This window comes from Miscanthus floridulus, chromosome 1, assembly GCF_019320115.1.
Source record: "Miscanthus floridulus cultivar M001 chromosome 1, ASM1932011v1, whole genome shotgun sequence".
Lineage (NCBI taxonomy): Eukaryota > Viridiplantae > Streptophyta > Magnoliopsida > Poales > Poaceae > Miscanthus > Miscanthus floridulus.
The window spans coordinates 199,421,219-199,429,179 of record NC_089580.1 but is presented as its reverse complement, the minus strand read 5'-3'; the positions used below and the strand labels follow the sequence as shown (position 1 = coordinate 199,429,179).

General features: G+C 41.7%; 1 long non-coding RNA gene across 2 annotated transcripts in view; it reads left to right on the top strand.

Moving 5' to 3' along the window:
- The first annotated feature begins 206 nt into the window (after positions 1 to 206).
- The window catches only part of LOC136449983 (uncharacterized), a 34,508-nt gene continuing 26,753 nt past the window's right edge, over positions 207 to 7,961 (top strand). For both annotated transcript variants that reach the window (XR_010758231.1, XR_010758230.1), the window contains exon 1: positions 207 to 277. This is a non-coding gene — a long non-coding RNA (uncharacterized lncRNA). The remainder of the gene's footprint in view (positions 278 to 7,961) is intronic.

Sequence of the window (7,961 nt, the reverse complement as noted above, 5' to 3'; positions counted from 1 at the left end):
CACGGTGATGTATGCTGTATTGCTGTAGCCTCTGATGCTCTACACTACATCCCTGCATTTTTTTAAGTTGTTGCACACGTTGTTTAGATGCTTCAATATAGTCCTTGTTCCTTCACAGTTCCTTCATAGTTCCTTTTCTTCAGTTATCTTATTCTTGTGGTTTGACTTAGGTACTGTTTGCCACTTCGCCTGAGTACCCTGATGCTTTTCTGCCATGCGGGGGTTGCTATACTGACCCTTTCTCAACAATGGTTTGCTACTTTGCTGGGCCACTGAGGTTCTCTACTTCTCTCCTATGATAAATATAATAGATTTCTTTGGCAAAAGAAGAAGGGTTGATTAAATATATAGCTCCCCACGATAATATGTGAGTGATTAAACAGACAAAATGGAGAAACACGTTGATATATGCTGTATTGCTGTAAAAGTTGCTGCCACATGTTGTTTAGATGATTCAAACTGAGTCCTTATTCCTTTACAGTTCCTTCAAATTTTTCTTCAGTTAACTTATTCTTGTGGCTTCATTTCGTACTGTTTGCCACTCACCTGGTGCTTTCTGTCATGCATGGGTTGCATGCTGACCTTGTTGACACCGTTTTTTTGCACGTGTTAAAATATTCGGAGTGGACTAATCGGCAAGGGGAAAGTTACTGTATACTTTGATAGCCGATGAAAGCCAGCTTGTAAAGATGGTTGCCGATAACTGGTGATGCCGATTGACGGGAGGCTTTGAAGATTACTGCCGATGAAACAGGAGTATGCCGAGGAAGGGAGATTTGAGGACTATTGCCGATGAAACAAGGAGTATGCTGATGAGGGAAGACTTGAAGACTATTGCCGATGAAACAGGGGGTATGCCGATGGGAAGAAGGACAGGTGAGATTTCCATCGTAATTAAGGCGGACAGGGAAATAGATAGGAGTTGATTTTCTTTTTCTATATTTGTTAGAGTATGATTCATGTAAGAGTCACGTGTTTCCCTAGATATGGGCTTGGTGTCCTAGTTGTGTTTGGTTTGTGTCTCTTAGATCAGGGTATAAATATGGAGTGAGGGGCAATGTAAATAGATATATCAATCAATATCAAAACCAATTTTTACTCCTATTTGCATCTACTTACTTTTCGGGCGACCTTCGTCAATTTGCATTATTTTCTCTTTACGAGTTCTCATTGATTCGGCGAGCTGCATCGCTTCAGTGCGACCTTCGGCGATCCTCGGAGTTCCGCGGTGAGTACCTCTTGGCCGTGACTTCCGGGCGTATCGCTGTTGTCAGGACCAAAGTGCTCGTATCTTCATCCTTGTCGATTAACAGGTCAAATCGACTGGCACGCCTTTGGATACCGATTCGGGTATTAGCCCTTTGTGTTTGCAGATCCACTTTTTGCATCAACACATCTTTGGCACGCCCGGTGGGACAAATCAATCCGATCAATATGTTCAATTCCGAGATCGATGCGGGGAATATTATCGCGGGTATCAGAAGAAGATCTTAAGGAAGAACAGAGGCAGGCTATGGAAAAGGCCGTAAAGAATACAGGCAGCTTTGTCTGAAACGTTATTAGCCTGAACAAGAGTGGACAAGTCATCCAGAAGCAAGATTTTTCGTTGCCTCGGCAGGTTACCTTTGACCTCCAACCCTGGTAAACTTCAAGAGATGGTTAATTCTGCAGTAAATCATGCTTTGATTAATCATTCCAATGTGTTGTCCAATACTGTTCATAATGCTGTGGGTTCGAACTCTCAAAGAAGGACAAGCGTCACCGCATTATGTTGGCCTCCGCCTATCACAACCAGAGCCCGGCATCTGTCAATACTCCACGGTTCCCTCGGCCGTTGTGGGTATAGAAGTACTTCTTCTCCAGGTATCGGCAGGCTTACCTAATATTCAATCTACACCGATACGATCAGATTCGGTACTACCAGGAGGACGAATTCAGCTTAGTACAGATCTAATCGACATCAGCCTATGTTAGGCCCTGTGTCTCAGAATAGCCAGATCCCTACTAATTGGTGGGGATATGGTATGCCCTCCGGGGTCATCTGCTTTCAATCCTGGATTACCTCAAGTGTGTTTGACGCAGTAGGGAAAAGCTCCTGTACCATTGGCTGTTTCGCCGATGGCCCAAGTGCCTCAATATGCCACAACAACTACTATTGCAACCAACTCCAGGAGGTTTCCAGATGCCTTCGGTTCAAACGCCCAGTTCAAATCCATCGGCAAGCTTACCTGCCGATACAGCAGAAAGCCCCTGTTATGAGTCAAACTGGGGTTTAGTTTATGCCTCAAGCTGGTTATAATTATCCAAACAATGTCAGCAAATACCAGCCATCGGTGAGTTTTGTACCGATGGGTTCTAATAATGGTTGGTCAGGACAGTTACCTGTTCAACACACAGTTCAGGCAAATCAACAGATTATAGGGATTCAACAAGGTTATATGCAAGTGGTGTTTCAGAATCAAGCATCGTAGCTCAGCCGATGAATCCTTTTCCAAACAGGTTAATGGACCACAAGTAACGGCAAATATGCCGATTGCTGGAGATCGTGGGCCACAAAGATATATGGAAGGATGTCAGCAGTGTACTCCCTGTAGAAATTCAGCCAGTTCGTCAGCAGGAAGCTGAGCTTTTTGGGCCGATAGGATATCAGAAATTATGAAGATCAGTTTGGGATAAAGCCCAAGGTCATACTTATTCTTATCGGACTCCATATCTTTATCGGACTCCATATCCTCCTGCATATGATTTAATTCCTCTCCCAAATTGGTACAAAGGTATACCTAGATGTACCAATTCACTAATTCTCCGGGCAGGATGATACAATCAATATGGAATACGTCATTTCGCTTCATATTCAATGTGGAGAGGCAGCTAGCAAGATGAAGTAAGAGTTCGATTATTTTCATCATCTTTGTCTGGATCGGCATTTACGTGGTTCATTTCATTACCACCAAATTCTATTATTACCTGGACTGATCTAGAAAAAACAGATTTCATAAGTATTTCTTTGCTGGAATCCATGAAAAGAAGCTTACCGATTTAGTAAATTGAAACAGCGCAATGATGAATCGATAGAGAGCTTGTGCAAAGACTACGAGATGTAAAAAATAAATGCTACAGTCTGGTGCTGGATGATCGGCAGCTTGCCGATCTGGCTTTCCAAGGGTTATTGCCACATCTTAAAGACAGATATGCTTCTCAGGAATTTGAAAGCCTCAGTCATCTTGTGCAAAGGATCTCCGATCAAGATACTAGGGTTTTGAACCTAAAAAGAATTAGAGTAAAAAGGTATCATTTGTTGAAGAAGTAGGAGATTCTGATTCTGATGAAGAACCAGTTATCGGCTTAGCTGAGTGGGTTAAGAATAAAAAAGCCGATATCTTGTCCCTTTGGTCAAAAAGAGCCAGAAAAAGTTCACCTTTGATATCACCAAGGGCCGACAAATATTTGATCTTCTGCTTCAAGAGGGCCAAATTAAGCTGTCACCTAATCATTGTGATTCCATCAGCAGAAGAATTGAAGATCTTGTACTGCAAATGGCACAATGCAACTTACACAGTACAAATGAGTGGCAAGGGTGTTCAGGCAACAGTTACAATCGGCTATTGAATCTGGGAGAATTAAGTTTGGTACTTCTAATGCCCAAAGGCCGATGAAAATTGATCAACAACCCCATTTCCAGCAAATACATTGGAGGCCAAAGGGAAGACCAAGATATTAACGTCCGAGGCTGTTGAGAAAAACGCATCAGTGGATCCTCAACATCGGATAACTACCGATGATGCAAGAAGTAAGGGATTGCTTGGAGAAAGCAGTAGTTCCAAAAAACCTCCTCGACCTGGCATTGTGATTACTCATCGAAGGCAGCAGGAGAATTGGCGTCAGCGTAATGATCGATATCGACAACAGGCAAGAAGAAAAACGTCGGGAAGAATGGCAATCGGCATAAAGATCATTGGAGGTGCCCGTTTTTTATCCATTGCTGGGAGGAAGGTATTAAATTGCCAACTGTTGAAAATTGCCCTGAGTGCAATGGTTATTATGGGGTCAATCGGTCAGAAAGAAGATTTCAACCTGGCAATCGGGGTTTATTTTATCAATGAGCGATTAGAAGCCGAGCATCAGTACATGATCGGCTGGGGGGGCAGACTTAGTGTACATGAAGGCTTGGTAAACGCGCTGGATGTTTTCCGAGGAATCAAGAGGAGCTTGAGGAAATGACAAATGCAAGAGTTCCCGATGAGGAAATATTCTATAGGGACCCTAATATACGCAGTGTGGAATCGACTAGGACCTGTTATCAGCTGGTTTGGAAAACCAAATTTCCTCGATGGTGCCCGGAGGGTCTAACAAAGACAACAGAGAAGGAGGATGCAACGTTGAGCGTCAGGAGGAATTTATACCAAGGAGGAAAATTCCTCCAATGAGAGGTTCCGGTCATCAGCAGTGGCAGGTAAAACACAAAAATAAGGGTCCATCGGCAGATGTTAATATGGTATTCATGTTGCCGATGGAATTTTTGGCACTATCTGATAATGAGGAAGAGGTTGTTCTCTCTGATCAAAGTAGCTCAGTTGACACTGATCTAATGATGGCTGTTTTGAGAAACCTACCGATGACAGAGACAGCATCTTAAGACTTTGTTTGTGAAGGGCAGAGTTGATGGGCAGCCTGTGTCTAAGGTACTTATTGATGGAGGGGCTGCGATTAATATTATGCCTTATGGGATGTATCGAAAACTTGGTAAAGAGAGATCAAGACTTGACCAAAACCGATATGATGCTGAAAGATTTTGAAGGCAATGTGTCGCCGGCTAAAGGGGGCAGTATGCATTGAATTGACCATCGGCAAGCAAAACCTTACCGACGACGTTCTTTGTTATAACAGGCAATGGTGCATATAATCTGCTTCTAGGGAGGGATTGGATTCATGCTAATTATTGTGTTCCTTCTAGCAATGCATCAATGCCTCGTACAGTGGATTGGGGATAAGATTGAGGTTGTCCCTGGTTGATTCTTCTTATATCATCGCATTGGGCAGTAAATCAGATACTTATGAGCGAACTAAATGCATATCAGGAGAAGTTTGGGACAAAAGAGTTCCTTAGAGTTGCTGATTATGATAATTCCACCGATCCAAGCAGTCGGTTCTGAAGAAGAATTTTAATGGATAGGTTTACCGATGATGGAAAATTAGGTCAAGGGTTCACACTCGACAGATGATTTAGTATAAGTAGATATCGGTAATGGTGATAGGCCAAGACCTACTTTTATTAGTGCTAAGATTAGATTCCGTATTGTAAGCAGCAAATAATTGATGTGTTAAGAGAGTATAAAGATTGTTTTGCTTGGGATTATACTGAGATGGCCTGGATTAGACCGATCAGTAGTTGAACATCGGGGTACCTATCAAATCTGGATTTCGGCCACATCAGCAGCCAGCGCGCCGATGCAACCCTAATATACTTCCTGATATTAAGGCCGAAATAACTAAATTAATTGAGGCAAAGTTTATTCGGCAGTGTCGATATGCAGAGTGGATCTCTAATGTGGTTCCTGTTTATAAGAAAAATGGAAAACTTCGTGTTTGTATTGATTTCAGGAATCTCAACAAAGCCACACCGATGGATGGCTATCCAATGCCGATTGCTGATTTGTTGATTGATGCTGCAGCCGGACATCAATTATCAGCTTTATGGATGGTAATGCAGGCTACAATCAAATATTCATGGCTGAAGAAGATATTCCCAAGACTGCTTTCAGATGTCCAGGTCATGTGGGTTGTTTGAGTGGATAGTCATGACGTTTGGTTGAAAAATGCCGGTGCTACTTATCAGAGAGCTATGAACTTTATTTTTCATGAATACATCGGCACATTAGTGGAGATCTACATTGATGATGTGGTGATTAAGTCTGGAGATATCACAAAACATCTAGCCGATCTGCGAAAGATACTGGAGTGTACAAGGAAGCATGGATTGAAGATGAATCCTAATAAATGTGCATTTGGTGTATCGGCAGGTCAATTCTTGGGTTTTATGGTGCATCAGCGGGGCATCGAAATCAGTAGGAAGTCTATTGATGCAATTAACAAGGTGGTTGCTCCTGCCAATAAGACTGAATTGCAATCTTTGATCGGTAAGATTAATTTCATTAGAAGATTCATATCTAATCTGTCGGGTAAGATCAAGGCTTTCAGTCCATTACTTAAATTGAAAGCCGATCAGGAATTTGTATGGGGAGCTGAGCAGCAGTTAGCCCTTGATGAAATTAAGAAATATTTAACAAATCCTCCAGTGCTAGTTCCACCTCAACACGGGAAGCCTTTCAGGTTATATTTCAACTGATGATACAGTTATCGGTTCAGCTCTTATTCAAGAATTTGAAGGGAAAGAACGTGTTATTTATTATTTGAGCAGAAGATTAGTGGATGCTGAGACGAGGTATTCGGCCATCGAAAAATTATGTCTATGTTTATACTTTTCTGTGTCAAATTAAGGCATTATTTGTTATCTGCCGAATGTACGGTCATATGCAAAGACGATGTAGTCAAGTATATGCTGTCGATGCCGATATTAAGTGGTAGAATCGGCAAGTGGATTTTAGCATTATCAGAATTTGAACTACGTTACGAATCAACTAAGGCAGTTAAAGGGCAAGTGATGGCTGATTTGTCTCACTCAGCATTGTAATACAGTGGACTCTCTGGATTGCTCCCTGGACACTTTTCTTCGATGGGTCCACATGTGGTGAAGGAGCAGGTATCGGCATTGTGTTAATTTCACCTCAAGGAAGGAAGTATGAGTTTTCATTGCCGATTGTTGCTACATCGACAAACAATCAGGCTGAATACCAAGCCTTGATAAAAGGGTTAGAATTACTGAAGGAGATACGTGCCGATGCTGTTGAAATCTTTGGTGATTCTATGCTAGTTATAAATCAATTGGCTGGAATTTATGAATGCCGAAGTGAAGCTTTGATTTCGTATTATGAAAGATGTTTGCAATTGTTGAAAGGATTTAGAGATTTTCGTCTTGAACATATCTCTCGATTGCATAATGAGGAAGCTAATCGACTAGCTCAGCATGCTTCAGGGTATCAGCCTATTCAGGAAGTGCTAACATCGGCAGTTATACCGATGACTGGAGAAAGGAGATTGTCGATTATTTAAAGGATCCATATAAAAGGTTGAAGACGTATAAGGTTCCAAGCTACCAAGTATGTGCTCCTCGATGATGAATTATATTATCGAACTATAGATGGAGTTTTACTCAGATGTGTTGGTAGTGATGAATCGAAAACTTTGATGGGTGAAATTCATGAAGGAGTGTGTGGTGCGCATCAATCGGCTTTCAAGATGAAGTGGATGATCAGAAGGAATGGATACTATTGGCCGACTATTCTTGAAGATTGTTTTAAATATTTTAAAGGATGTCAGGGATGTCAAAAGTTTGGTAATATTCAAAGAGCGCCTGCATCGGCTATGAACCCTATAATCAAACCGTGGCCGTTCCGGGGATGGGCTATTGATCTCATTGGTCAGATTTATCCGCCATCGAGTAAGGGACATAAATTTATTCTGGTTGCTACCGATTATTTCACAAAATGGGTTGAGGCAATTCCTTTGAAAAAGGTGACATCGGTTAATATGATTGATTTTGTGAAAGAGCATATTGTTTACCGATTTGGTATTCCTCAGACTATCACTACCGATCAGGGCACTATGTTTACATCAGGAGAATTTGATGAGTTTGCTGTAGGTATGGGAATTAAAGTTTTAAATTCTTCTCCATATTATGCTCAAGCTAATGGTCAAGCTGAGGCTTCTAACAAAGGGATCATCAAACTCATTAAGCGCAAAATTGAAGAAAATCCTAGGAGGTGGCATACAGTATTAAATGAAGCCTTGTGGTCATATCGGATGTCATGTCATGGTGCAACCAAAGTAACGCCTTATCAGTT